Source organism: Pelodiscus sinensis, chromosome 6 (genome assembly GCF_052426305.1).
Source record: "Pelodiscus sinensis isolate ZL-2025 chromosome 6, ASM5242630v1, whole genome shotgun sequence".
NCBI classification, from domain to species: domain Eukaryota; kingdom Metazoa; phylum Chordata; order Testudines; family Trionychidae; genus Pelodiscus; species Pelodiscus sinensis.
The window spans coordinates 76,380,921-76,396,062 of NC_143057.1; the positions used below are offsets into that span (position 1 = coordinate 76,380,921).

Sequence of the window (15,142 nt, forward strand, 5' to 3'; positions counted from 1 at the left end):
CAAGTTTTTCTGCAAAATCATCTGCTTTGGCGGAAAAACTTGCCAGCTGCCTACACTGGCTGCTTGAATTTCCGCAAAAGCACTGACGATCTCATGTAAGATTGTGAGTGCTTTTGCGGAAATACTATGCTGCTCCCATTTGGGCAAAAGTCTTTTTCCGAAAAACTTTTGCACAAAAGGGCCAGTGTAGACAGCAGAGTTTTGTTTTCCACAAAAAAAGCCCCGTTAAAAGCATTTCCGGAAAATCATGCCAGTGTAGACGTAGCCATTACAGAAGCTGATTTAAAAGGTGGGTTACAAACCACAGTTACTAGTTCTGCAATTTCTCATTTGAGTTCTTTCAAAACTCTTGGGTGAATGCCATCTGGTCCCAGTGGCTTGTTACTATTAAGTTTACCAATTTGTTTCAAAATCTCCACTAATGACACCTCAGTCTGGGACAATTCCTTTGATTTGTCACCTAAAAATAATGGCTTGGGAATCTCCCCAATATCCTCAGCAGTGAAGACTGAAGCAAAGAATTAATTTAGTTTCTCCACAATTACTTTATTGTCTTTGAGTGCTCCTTTAGCATCTGGATCATCCAGTGCCCCCCCCCCCCCGGTTGTTTAGCCAGCTTCCTGCTTCTGATGTGCTTTAAAACATTTTGCTATTACTTTTTTAGTTTTTGGCTAGCTGTTCTTCAAAATTCTTTTTGGATTGTCTTATTATATTTTTACACTTAATTTGACAGAGTTTATGCTCCTTTCTATTTTCCTCATTAGGATTTAACTTCTACTTTTTAAACAATGACTTTTTATCTCTCACTGTTTCTTTTACTTGGTTGTTAAGACATTGTGGCACTTTTTTAGTTCTCCTCCTGTGTTTTTTAATTTGGGGTAGACATTGAAGTTGGGCCTCTATTATGTTTCTGTGCAGATTGTAGGGATTTTACAGTGAAATGTTTGTTATCCAGCACTGTGTTAACCAGAAAACTTTATTAACAGGCATTGCCCCCAGCCACAATACTGTCACATCTTCAGGTTCAGAGGCCTGGCTTGGTTTACCATGATTAGCTTAACAATTTTTTATTTAAGAAGTACTAGCCATCTTTAACTCAAAATAGAAATGTGAGGCCAACTGCCTCACGCTACAAAACTACCAATATTAATAACTTGAGTTTTACTATTATTGTCCATTGTTTTTTCCTAGGTTGATGGGTCCTGCAGATAACAGGAATTTTTAAATAACCGGAATGCCCTAATCCCCGAGCGTACCGGATAACAGAGGTTTTACTGTACTTTTTTCACTGTACCTTTTAATTCAGGAGGCTCTGCCTGCTCTGCTCTCATCTGTCAGTGCCCTCCTTTCATCTATCCTCCTTAAAAACTGCCTCTTCAGACATCCCCTCCTGCTTGCCTCTCCTCTTCTTATGAATGATCCTCAGACTCTCCCCATGTCTTCTTGTTAGTCTCTTGTCTTATGTACACTGTAAAGTTTTCAGGGTTTTATTTGTGGTTTAGAAATGGCATATAAACTGTGCTACCAAAATGATTTATAAAAAAACCCCACAATTATAATAATTGGGCATATGCTGATGATCTGTCTACCCAAAATTAGATACCTTACCCATTATCATGCTATTTGAGCACTTTGCCATAGTTTCTGAGCATACAAAAGCTGAAGTTTGGGCCAAAGATTTTATCTCTGTTTTGCAGGATAGAGAAGATATACTTTAGCTGCAGTATGCCTCAAGGCGCCTGTCTAGCATTTGGAAATAATTCTCTATCAAATACTAGATAAAAGATACCCTGTATTAATGACTAAAAATCAAAAAGATTAAAGCTATTATTATTTGGATAAAGTTGTATGTGCTCAAACTATCCCTTTACCCGCTCAAGATCTGGGATTGTGGAGATTCAGACTTTCTACTCTGTTAAAGGTGATAAAAGAGCTGATTTTGCTCCCTTTCAGTCAATGGTAAAAATCCCATTGATTTCAAATTCACAGGGTCAGGCCCAATATGTGTCATATGTGCACTCTTGCCTACCAGGGAAGCCTTCCCACATACAGTTATTCAAATACATAGATACACAGTTCAGGATGGGGGGTAAGATTAAGGTTTTGTGTATCTGTAGGTTGAATTCACAGTGTTGGAGTGGAGCTACTGTTTCATTCTACTTCCTGGCCACACCCCAAAAACCATGACCTTTGGACAGGGACACAGAGAGGCACATGATGTAGAGGAAAAGTACCAAATAGCTGTATGTGCTCCATCTTTCCCCAGAGGCTGAGAGTTTCACCTCTCTTAAATGCCTATCTGGCACAAAGAGTGAGAGTTCCTGAGGGCAGTTACAGTCCTAAGTGTCATGTGGCAGTCCACAGCACTATCTGCTAAGTGAATGGCCAGCCCACATAGAGATTTTCTACCAAAATTGTAATAGAAAGCCAAACAAGTTCAGAAAGCCTACGCTAGAATCAGGCTATTTAAATAAAGCTGTCACATTTCTGTAAAGTAAATGTACACATTTAAATGTACAGACTAATACAGAGATCCTGGTTCAGTTATGTGCTAAAGTAACAATTTTTATTACAGTTAGTGGAGTGTCTGCAAATGTCGTTCTGGCTTAATCAACGGAGGGATCATTTGTGCCATCTGCACTCAGCAGGGACTTGGTTGCTGAGACAAGGTAGCAAATAAAAAAAATAATGGGAGTAAATGAAAATAATATGAAAAGCCGTAAAGCTAAGCAAACCAAGACTCTAAATCAGTTAGATTTCAGTGACAGCTACTGGATCTTTCTAGATAAAAATGTATTTTTTCTGATAATAGTTGTAATTAATGGAACATTGTAGAACTACAAGCTGGTTCAGGTGGGAGAAATAAACTCTCTATTTATATGTCTGAGTTAGCACTTTTAAAAAATTTATAAATGTTAATGATACCCAGTAGATGACAATCTAAATATCCTTAAGTAAAATCAAACTGTACTGAGAAATGTTTTTATTTTAAATCAGGTATACTGACTTGCTAAACAATTTTGATGGCAAAATTCAAAGTGCTAAGGCAACTTTAAAGTAATCTGTTCCTTTTATTTTGCATCTAGATCTTCTGCAGAATAATAAGTTTGGAAATAAATTTAATTAATATCTATAATACTTCTCTGTATGGAACTATGAATATGTAAGAATTAACTGCCTTATTTCTCATAATAACAAAATCATTGTTTTTCTCTGATTTACTTCTAAATTAAATCATCTTCTTTATTACTTTGTTGCTATGATGCTACCTTATGTGACCTAGCAAACAGCCATTCAAATGTTTATAACTATTTATTTTTCACAAACAAAAGAAGTCTATTTTTATTAATGATTTTTCCCTTTTTTTAAATGGGAAAACTAAACTTACTTCAATTAGAGCAGTGCCTAAACATGAGAGGAACAAGAACTATGATCTTTATTTTTCAGACACTAATGGGTCTTCAAAAAAGTTCTGAACTCCCATTCATTAGGACATTGAGAAGGTTGTTTTGTATTTAAGAATGAGATCTGATTGAGGGCTTGAAATGAAACACGTGATTTTATTAAATATAGTGAAAACATAAGGGCTTTATTATGACACAAAAAACAAGAACCTGTTTCTCGTTAGCAAGCTTCTAAAAAGTACCTCCTGTATAATTATTAAATAAAACACTCACTTATTTAGTACTCAGCTTTTAAACCCTGAATCAGAGAAGTGCACATTGAGAGAGGCACTTACCAGGGTTTCCATGGATACTGGATGATGCCAATCAGGTCCATGTTTTTATCTGAAAGTGGTGCCCCTGCAGAGAAATACAGTTTGGTGAGTGGTTGTTTATATACAGCAAGTAAACAGGGACTTGTTTATTTTACAAAAAGCTCCTGACCCAGGCTTTTGCTCATCCCCCCATTATTTTTGCCTCTTTTAAATAGGAATATTGTAAAACAGATATTTTAGAAATTTTCTTTACGTTTAAGTGCCATATGTAATTTTTCAAGCAGAAGCTATGTGCCTAGGAATACAACCTTTGTTGCAACTTTTTAAAACTCTGTGATAGGCATATTAATGTAAATTACCTATATTTCATTCTCCTGAAGTGAAGAAGAAGAAGAAGAAGAAGAAGAAGAAGAAGAAGAAGAAGAAAGTAAGGGGTGCATATAAATGATGAATACTGTACCCTTACCATAATCCAATAAGGACAAGCCTTCCAAATTTAGAATGCTTCAAAATCTAATGGCTTTCCATGTACATTAGCTACCATTCTCAAAGCATAAGCATTATGAACATGTAATTTTGACATCCAGTCTCTCAACACTACATGCTTTCTAATTTTGGGAGTGAGATTAATACCTCCTATTTGAGAAGTTTTAGCCATCTAATATTTCTTTGGATAAAAAAGCACAATGAGTTAGTGAAAAGAAAGGCAATCAACTTCAATACTTAACGCAGTTTAATAGCCTGAATTGAAATGTATGTGTGCTGTATTTCCATTAAAAAAGTTTCCTTCCAGCCACAATTAATAGAACAAAAACTTGTCTTGTTCTGAGCTTATTCTTGGAAATGTAATTTTAATGTCTATGTAAAAAAGGAAACTTCTTTGCCATATGAAAGCAATTTCATTTTTTCCTCAAAGGAATGACTTTTGGATGAAATGACTGATTTTGATATTTTCCATTTGAACTTTCAGCATACTTTGGGGGAACAGTAATTCTATGTTCTTTTGCCAGCGCTGACAAAGGTCTAGTTGTCAGTGATACCTTTTACAGCTAAATTTACTTTAGAGTGACAGGAGCAGGTGCACCTAGGCCTGCCAGACACTTGTGCACAGGGATCACGCATCTTACAGGTCAACAACTAAAAGGGAAAAAGCTTCTGTCTTCAGAGTAGAGGGTGAGTGAGGCAAACACAACCCAAACTGGGGGGTTTCTCTTCAAAGCCAGCTGGTCTGGCTTTATTCTACAGGAATTTTTTTACCTGTCAGTTTGATCAACGAAGCCCTCAGCAGGTGCTGACGGGTACAACTTCCTGGAGAAGCCGAAGGGCACTGGTGAGTTTTAATGGACAAAACAATGAAAAAATAATTTAAGTCTTTAAAGCTGATCTGCTGTCTACAATGATCTAATACCTGTGGTCTACAATCATAGCTCAGACTTCAAAACTTTTTTGACTGAAAATAGATAAGCTCTCTAACATGCTTCATATTCTGTTTCATGTGGTACTTTATTGTAATGTCTTTGTACAGGAAAAGTTTCTCGAAAGATTTAGTTATTTCTTTTAAACTGTTTCTTTTAAATCAGAATTCAAAAGGACCTTTAGGATTACCCACAGAACTACTTAGGAACATTTGCAGCCAGCAAACATGTCTCTTCATACTCTTTTCTTTGAATGCAAATTATTTTAACAAATCATTACCTTTTTCATTTCTATTGAGATAGGATGGTTTTTGTTTGTAGAATTCTCACTGAATTAGTAGCCTAATTTGATGTTCAAATGCCTTAAAAGCTCCATATGCATACCATGATGGGTTAACTGTACAATAAAAAGTGAGTGAATTTTAAAAACTTGAAATAATTCTTAAAAATAATTTACAATCAAACAAAGGCTTTGTGAAAGTATTTTCTTTGCACAGTGTTTTTCCTAAATTTATCATTAGTTTGCACAATGTTTAAATTTTATGGCACCACAAACTGAATGCATGTGGGGGCGATGAGAAGGGGGAGAAAGGAAGGAGAGGGGATAGGGATATTTTTCCAGGACAATAAGATTTTAATTAATGTGAAAACATGGGGAAATGAGTCCATCTGTTAAGACATATTTTTAAACAAATGTTTTTATTATGAATTTCTATTTCAATAACTCATCCTTTTAACGTTGCTTCACAGCATTTTTTACAAATTGTTGTATTAAATTGAAAACATGAAAACATTTTAACAAGTGAGCAAGCAGAAACTTGAAAATTATACATAGTGAACAACTGAAGCCATTTAAACTACTAAACTCCATATTCTCAAGTCACATGGACATAAAAGGCACAAAAATAAAATAAAAGCATAGAGGCATGCTTAAGTAAACAATTATATAACTTCTATTCAGCAGCTTATGCCAGTGTGAAAATATGAATGGACTGAGGAGCCAAAGCTGGGATGGAACATTAAACTTTAAGAGTTCATATTAGTGAATTTCCTTAGATGCAAAACTTGATTCTGAAAGGTTAACATCAATGAGAGTTTTGATCCCAATGGAGCTGGATCAGGCTCCTCCCCCCTTTTTTTTCAAATTGACATTGATAAAGAAACAACTTATGAGAAGCAAAAGAAATTTTTGCTGAATACCAAAGTTCTGGATTCCTCTGAAATAAGAATAAATCTGTAGAGCACTGTTCTTTTATACACAGAAATCTCACTATCAAATGCCTTGTAGCTCCATTAAATCTCAGAACCATTAAATTATATAAAGATAAATGTACATAATAAATGTAATTCATAGAGTAAATAATAAATTAGTACATATTATATTAGTTAAGTACTGTGCACAACCTTTGGGTTGAAACTTATTTTGATAGACTATCATTTGCTCAGCATTGCACTCTTATTGATCCTAAAGCGCTGATAACAGCAATTAATGTGACTAAGTCCTAGATAATTTCATTAGACTCCTAACAGAGTTTAATAGAGTTGGTCTGTACCTCAGTTGATTTCAAAAAAATATTTTATTAGTCCCTTTTATTAAACACAACTTCACTAAAGAAGTTCACTTTTTAGAATGATGATTAGGCTATACACAATGCAAAGTGGAGATTTCAGATTAGATACAATTTATACAACCAATTTTAGGATTAATTAATTATCCTTTTTTGGTCATTGTGCTTGTAATTTCTCCAATCCTCAAATTTAAACAGTTACAATATACTAAATTAAATCCTGAAATATTTGTATAAAATGTAATTGGAGATTACATGTTGAGTGATAAAAATCCTGTTCTCACCAAAACCTATAAAAGTTTTGCTATTGTCTTCAAATAAACTGAATAAGGCCCTACAATTTGGAATACTGAGTATATTCATTCATTACTATCTCCAACTATTTCTTATGGACTAAGAAACCAACACTCGGACCTGGCTTAAATACTTGGTAAAATATTGCTTACTCTGCAGCTATTTTTTAAATCTATTTTGAAAAGCTGTAACTACAAACCAGTTCAGCTTTCAACCATATGTTTTTCTTTTGCAATAAATCCCAAACTATAGTGTCTGGAAGACAATTATATTCATTATTCCACAGTGTGTATAACTATAAATGCGTTCTAACCACAAAGCTTTGGCAAAAATTATAACAGAATGACTATATGTTGTGTTCTTCAAAAGCTAATGTAAAGCTTTTCAGATCAGAGCTGGATAGTATTTTGTATCTTGCCCTCGTTTATATGTGCATAAAGCAGAACTTGACTGAAATAAATGGAATTACACTAGTTTAAAAAAGAAATTATACTAGAGAAAAAAAGAATTAAACCTAATAGCTTATATTTTGTCTAACTGACTTTTTTATTAACAAACATTTAATGTATTGTCATGAAAATAATACATTTACAAAGCATTTTTCTTTATATAGTGAAAAATTGCCTTCTTAGACCTCAAAATGGATATTAATATATTTTCTATGTAAATCAATAGATCCCAATACTCCTCATTTTTCTTAATCAACATTCCTACTGCATTCATAGGAAACTGGATCAAATTTTGCTCCTCTACTTAAAGTTACAGTAAAATGGCTTTGCCCATAGGAAAATACGGATGGTAGAAGGTGGTGGATTATGGAATTCTCCTATTAGCCTGGTGGCAGCACATGGTACAGCTCCTTAGCTTCCATGCTTCTACTTCAGGACTTAGGTAGCTATGGACTACTGTGCAACGGACGAGACACCGCTACCACTTCCCTGACTTGCCCATAGTTTCCCGATACAATCCCATCATAAAGTTGCCACAGTTCTTGGCTCCACTGCATGGGACACTACAGCCCCCGGGTGGCCTCTCTGCTGCCTACCTCACCCCCATACTGAGCAGAAATATTCATAGCATTTCTTTTGTTCACTGGGTCTTCTTTTCCTGAATATATTCTACAAAATGTAATCCTTGTATACTAATTGTTATTCTTAGAGTGGCTGCTAGCACAATGATGTCAGTACCAATAATTCCATTTATAAGAAGACAAACAAAACAAAGTTTTAGAAAAGAAAACAGCTTCTAAAAAGTGCAATGTGCTTTATGTTTAAATCTAAAATTAGCACTCTAAACTCAAGTTCAATGTATATAGTTTGAAAGGGATAAGTGCATAGACAGCTGAAGTTCGCCAGAAGCACCTTAAGTAACTTTACATATTGAATAAAATAGATAATGGCCATTTGTGCAGACAAACATAGGTACAATCATTCTCTATTTATACATACAAAAGGTGTTTCATGTTGTGGAGTTGATATCTGTAACTGACCTCAGCAGTAGTATGTTGATATATTAGTCTATATGACAATATTTGCCAGTGATAAAAATAAATAAAATTCAACCAAGATGACTAATAACTGATAAACAACCAATCCAACAATACAAACCTTTATGAATCTTTGCTCTCTTAAAAATTCAGTTATTTCCCTTGTTAATTCTTCTCTTTAAGACCTTAATGACTGAAAAAAAGGAAGTAAAGAATATGAAAATTGTAGAAATGTCTAGCTTTACTATTTTTTCACTATTTGTTCTTTCTTTTTGATTCCATCAAGTGATACCAAGACAATGTAATACTCAATATCAACATTCATTAGCCACTCTTGCTCTAACAGCCATATACATACCTGTCCCAATTTAAAATCATTAGGGAAAACATTACACATAGACATTATACCCCTGAAAAAAGTCTACTACTAGTAAACCAGTATCATCCAGTAATGACATTAAAAATCAAGAAAGAATTCACAAGGCATAGCAAAGGGCTTGTGTAATAAAATAATCACCCATCATGCGCCTCACCACATGCGTTTAAGTCTTCAAGAGGCACCTGAACATTATGAAAGTCATCAGTAGTATCGGTCCTGCTCCTGCAGTCTCAGACAGGTGAAACTTGCATTCAGTTCAATGGAGAGTTTTGCCTGAATGTGGACTGCAGTATTATGATTATGACCATTAGTAATTACATTTTATTAAGTGTGCTTTGCATTCTATTTCAACCAATTAATTATTTGGAATTCTATTACTAAACTTTTGGTAACATTTTAGAGCCCAGTTCTGTGGTCTATGTATATGCATAACACTCACCAAAGTCAGTGGTTGTTTTGTAATCTTTGCTGTGAAACCCATACAAATTATAAAAAGTATTCTTGATGCTTAAGGCAAAGCGTCTCTTACCACCTCTAGTGTGGCAACCACAAACCCCCACCTCTGTGATACTCCTTAGAGATTCTTTCACTGAGTCAGGGCCCCTTCTCTCATCTATAATCCTTTGACACCCTCCTCAATCTACTTGCAGCACTAACATGAATATGCAGCACCCAATAAGTTCTCCCCATACAATCACAGCTACCAAAATCATATAGCTTCCTTCTACTCCAGTCATTGTTCTCCAATCCTTGCTCTTAAATCCCAATCATAGACAAAAAGGTCAGCCAAGTGTCCCCCATTAACACTGAAGGAAAAAGGACCAGCAGGCCATTGTTCTCTCAGCCCTCTGAAGATATTTAAAGATAAATCTGGAGTTTGGCTTGTTAGGGAGAGGAAAATCCCAGAGAGTAAGGTATAAAGCTTGTCCACCACTCATAGTGTATGTCTACAGTAGCCCCCTACTTTGAACTAGGGAGGCTAATGAGGGTGACTGAAATTGCAAATGAAGCTTCATTAGCATGTTCCCAGGTGGTTGCCATTTTGGAAATTGACTAGCTCGGAATAACTGCCCGCGTCTACACACAGCAGTGAAACGGGTGTTCGAAGTAAAGCCCTAATTCGAATTATCTGTTATTCCTCCTGGAATGAGGTTTAACAGCTAATTCGAATTAAGGGATTTACTTCGAACTCCCGTTTCATTGCCGCGTGTAGACGTGGGCAGTTATTCCGGGCTAGTCAATTTCCAAAATGGCAACTGCCCGGGAACATGCTAATTAAATGAAATCCCACGCATCATTTGCAGTTTTGGTCCCCCTCATTAGCCTCCCTAGTTCGAACTAAGGGGCTAGTGTAGACATACCCATACTGTTTGGAGAACCATGATAAGTTTGAGGTTCTTAATGAAACCCAAAAGTTTGGGGCCAGCTCTTCAGTTGATGTAACTCAATGTAGCCCCACCAAAGTCAATGGTTCTACATTGAGTTACACAAGCTAAGAATCTTTATACATATTATTATTATTGTATTATTTTATAACATCCAAAATGTTTTTAGATTTCTCACACAACATACAAGAAAAACATGGCCCCTACCACCAAAGAACTTCCAATATATATTTTAGAGGAGACACAACAAATTTGGGTGATTAACAGACAGAAGCAAGGAGGGAAAGTCTTGCAGCAGTAATCATGCCGTTGTTACTCAGTTTGGGAATGTACACATCTTGGTTGTTCTGTAAATATTTCTTTGTTTTTAATAACATAATGGAGATAGAGATAGAAATTAGTGAATTTCCCTTTGGTATGGAGGAAGAAGTGAATTTTAAGGAGGGTTTAAATGTGATGAGGGTAATATCTTGGTGGATCAGTTAATCTAACTTTCACTTTATATTTAAAAGATTAATTTGAGATGTAGAACAAGAATCAAAGTCTTTTGTCACATGTTCCTCACTTAAGACTCAATTTTAACTGTCTTCTTTCTTTTAACTGTCTTGGAAAAGTTGAATTTCCAAGGATTTCTATCATACTTTGAGAACCAGTTTAGGGTGTTGTTTTTGGTTTATGTTTTGTTTTTGTTTGTTAGGCTCATGTAGACGTTCATAATGTTGCATCTCAGACATTTCTGAAGGTCATGTGTCACCAGCTTGACTTTGTGTTTCCTTAAGAAAGATTTTCAAACTTATAGCAAGAGGTGGGCCAAAACCACTGTAGGACCTTGAATCTGAACCTCTTCAATTCCAAAATGTGAATAGAATATCCAGATCCAGTTCAGGTTTTGGCTAAAGGCTGAATCCAAAATTTGAAGGAGCCTATTTTCAGGTTCCAATTTTAATGCAATCAGATTTCACAGGACAACTTGTTCCTATGAGATTTTTACTATTTTAGATGGAAAATATCTTACATGACTATCTGATCTCATAAGAACAAAGTGAATTTTGGAACCACAGAATGGAATCTGTTCTTGCTATAGCTCATAAAACAACCACAGTCTATCCTCAGGAGCAAAAATTACCCTAAACTCATATCCAAACACAATCTCACTTTCCTTGTAATCTCAATAAGTACAACTTTTAAAAGGGCCAAGACAGAACAGTTATAATGAATGACAGCACGGAAGAGGCCTCATCAATGTTTTAATAGCTGTTAGCAGCAGGTAGCAAGAGCACAACATCTAGGCTACGCCTACACTGCAGTTATTTTTCAGAAAAAGGTACACATATTGCGGTTTGCAATTTGTGTACCTTTTTCTGATTCTTTTTTCAGAAGAGGCTTTTCCGATGTTTGGTCCGTCTACACAGAGCCAAATGTGGGAAAAACCTCCTCTTTTGGAAGAGCCCTTATTCCTCATAAAATAAAGAATTCAGGGCTTCCAAAAGAACCTGCCCACTTTTTCGGAAACTGATCCGAAAAAGTGAACACATTCCCTGGACACAGCAGAGTTTTTCCGGGATACCTGCAATAGCCCAGGATAACTCTGTAGTGTAGACATAGCCTCAGAGACACCTTATAATTCAGTTGAATGTTGTGCTCATATGGGTTACAAGCTCCTACTAACATATCAGATAGTTTTCAACTTTAAAAACCTCTCTATAAAAAGACTAAGGAAAAGTCCATACCAAAAACCCCAATAAATATGATGAGTAGTAGTATTGTGGTAGTGTCTGAACACTAGATCCACAAAGAAAACTAAGCATTGTACCAGCTAAGGTTAGTTACCCATCACCCATTGGAATCCTGAGCCATGAGTTAGGTATTCAGACTCACTAAACAATGCATGAGAAGAGTTAGACGCATAAGAAAGGATTCAGAAAAAGTGAATTGAATAAGGAGGCATACACTATAGCCAATTAGAAATGCTAAGGAGAGGGGTCCCACTCCTTTCAAAAGGAGTTAAATGCTTAATTCAGATCAGCACTTTCTCAAGAGAAAGGAAGATGGTGGTAGTGGGCATTAGTTCAGCAGTAAGAGTACTCTAACCATGGGGCTACTGAGCAAAAGGGCATAACTCCTCCACTGTTTTGTGCAGGGCATAAGCCGGTAGGTGTGCTCTCAGGCAGCTTCTAACTACCTCTACCAAACTGAGCCCTGCCACTATGATAGGTAAAGGAACACCTACTTTGTGAATCCCACTGGGTCTTAGGCAGCAGTTGGGCAACAGGTGTCAGGATTTAGGCATCTTTACACAAGCCACACACAATGGCAGAATGGCAGGCATTTATGTGTCCTCTTACACCAGGCCAGTTCATCCTTACCCTGTGAAAATACTCCGTATCTGTTCAAGATACCATACTATATACCTTGTTTATAGCCTTCTAAAATGGCTTTTTACTTACTCCGAATTTAAGTGCAGAGCAAACTGCAACAGAAGCAAAGGGGTCAAAATAAATCCCAAAGTTTGGATGTTTATCTAAAGGATATCCTAAAGTTTGGTCTGGAAAACACATGAGAATTGGGTTTCTCACAAAACCTCTGGTATTTCCTTTCTAACTAGAAATACAGCAACAGTGGCCTTTCTTGTGTTACTTTGGAATTTTCTCTTGTAGCCAAAGCCAGGAAACAACAGCCTTCAGAAATGGAGGAATAAGTTAACTAAGGTCCTTTTCATACTAAGATAAGTTCCATTTCTGTTTGAATTGCGGCTAATGTCTATCCAAAATGACCCCTTATATCTTTTGGCCCTCAGAAGTTTCATAGAGCTTGTTGTCTCCACAGTTGTTGAAGCTGAACCAATCATCAGTAGCTGCAGAATGTTTCATTAGGCATTTTCTGGCCACCTCAAGTTATCTGATTCCCTTCTGTATTACTAGAAATGGCGATCAAGTGCTCATGCTATGTCTTTACTACTAGGAAGACCAACATTAAGGTGGCCAGTCTTCTGGAGTTCAATGAAGTGGGTCTTATAAAGATGCCCCCATCAATGCTGCTACTTCTCAATTCACAAGGAGTAAGAAAAGTTGATGGGAACATTTGTTCCTGTTGACCTCCTACTGTGGAAATGGCGTAGAAGGTCAAATTATGGTATGTCGATTCCAGCTATGCAATGAATGTAGCTTGAATTGTGTATCTTAATTCGACCTTCCAGGTAAGTATAGACAAGCCTTAAGAGTATGAAGATATTAATAAGTAGATGCTATCACTTGTTTTTTCATCAAAAACTCGTAAGTCTGAAAACATCAGTCAATCCATAGCCTTAACTCCATTTCAGGAAAGGAGATGTGTAGCCTGACAAATAACCAAACTTTTCTCAATACAAATGGAAATCAAGGAGAAGGAAAAGGAGGAAGGAGGCTTCTGCCTCCTCTACTGTAGCCAGTCCCACAGGCTGAAGGAGTTATGTGTATCTAGAGCAGGATGATGTAGAAGGCAAGTTATTTTATATGAAAGTTCCTCCCCACTTGTCAACTGTGCAGCTTACTGCACAGGAAGCTGACTCTTTTTGAGCCTTCTGCAGCAAATAAACTTTCTTCTGTAAAGGCCAACCTGCTGTGAAGAAGGTTTCTTCTTCTGGAATTGGCATGATCCAGAAGGCTAGTTATTCTCTGATGGGTCATGATTACATTATATTAAAAAAAAGTATGAAAATCATTTAGAAGACATGCACTCAGCATTTTCTCACTCTCTGTATTCTGTGGCAAGAAGGAGCCTAGCTGGCCTTAGAGGTTTTTTTTTAATGGTCCACAGAAAACAAAAATAGCCAGAGCACAGCACACTATGGCCACAACCCCTCCCCTATCTTTCCAATTCCCTTGCCAGTATGCTCCCTACAAGCCCCAACATGCCCCTTGCACTGAGGACTCAGAGAAAGGAGCTAGTGTAGAAATGTAATGCCAGATATATTACACCTTCCAACAGAATTGTTCTCAAGGGGCTGTCTCTGAGAGCTTTCTACCCCCTGCATCCCATGTACAGGTCAGATCACAACAGAGAACAGGGCTACCTCCTTTTCTTAGCTAAAAAAACAGAACACACAATAGCATGAACTCAGGGCAGAATGCCAGACTTCAGTCTGAATCTCTTGCCTCTTGTTAATTTATGAGATGAAACAAATTATTTACAGGGAGAACATAATGTATGTAGGTGGGTTGTTGCTGTTTTTTAAAATCTATTTATAAAATGCACTACTTACTTGAGAGACTGAAATTGTTGATTACTACACTACATATATTTTGTTAAAACTCTTGTTATTTAATAATAAGCTGATTGTATTTCTGATGTTCACTTATCCAGGTAGATTTTAGCGGTTATGAAACTGACAGACAGATTACAGTGTATCATGGATTCATTCCCTGCCAAATGTCTTGCTTTAAACAACTGAATTATTTTTGAATGATCTGAACACACAAAAATAATTAGATTAGTGAATATTTTTTCACTAATTCAAATGAACAAATCAGCTTTTTTAAAAATATTTTGAAATATATGTATCTTATCCTGAAACATTAGTGAGATGTAAACAAATTGATTTCAAATTTTTATTCTAGGCCCGGTTTTAAACTGCTTCTCTATCTTTTTCTAAGGAAAATCTATGCAACCTGAAATTTCATTATACTCTTACACTGGAAAAGATTTATTATCTTACGTTGCAGAAGATTTTTTGGTGGGAATTTAAGATTAACTTCAGGAGTTGTTTGAGTTATATTTCTGAGATAAAATAGTAAATGTTTGCTTAAAGATTTTGTTTAAAGCTTAGGAATTTCAGTGCTGTTCATACATTTCTCCTTCATAGAAAATTTGCATAGAGGCACAGAAGCACATTCTTGGAATCCATAGATCTTAAGGATGA

At 36.1% G+C, this 15,142-nt stretch overlaps 1 protein-coding gene and 1 long non-coding RNA gene across 10 annotated transcripts in view; one reads left to right on the forward strand and one right to left on the reverse strand.

Annotated features, from left to right (window-relative positions):
* The window catches only part of LOC149524171 (uncharacterized), a 120,023-nt gene extending 110,110 nt beyond the window's left edge, over positions 1-9,913 (reverse strand). Inside the window, exons 1-3 of one of the 2 annotated variants that reach the window (XR_016349913.1) lie at positions 8,603-9,911; positions 4,185-5,530; positions 3,740-3,803 (exon numbers count right to left, since the gene is read on the reverse strand). This is a non-coding gene — a long non-coding RNA (uncharacterized LOC149524171). Of the gene's footprint in view, positions 1-3,739; positions 3,804-4,184; positions 5,531-8,602 lie in introns of both variants that reach the window. The other variant, XR_016349914.1, reaches the window with a different exon arrangement.
* The window catches only part of MEF2C (myocyte enhancer factor 2C), a 168,903-nt gene continuing 158,670 nt past the window's right edge, over positions 4,910-15,142 (forward strand). For all 8 annotated transcript variants that reach the window (XM_075932165.2, XM_075932166.2, XM_075932175.2 and 5 more), the window contains exon 1: positions 4,910-5,048. The gene's annotated coding sequence lies outside the window, so the exon portion shown is untranslated. The remainder of the gene's footprint in view (positions 5,049-15,142) is intronic.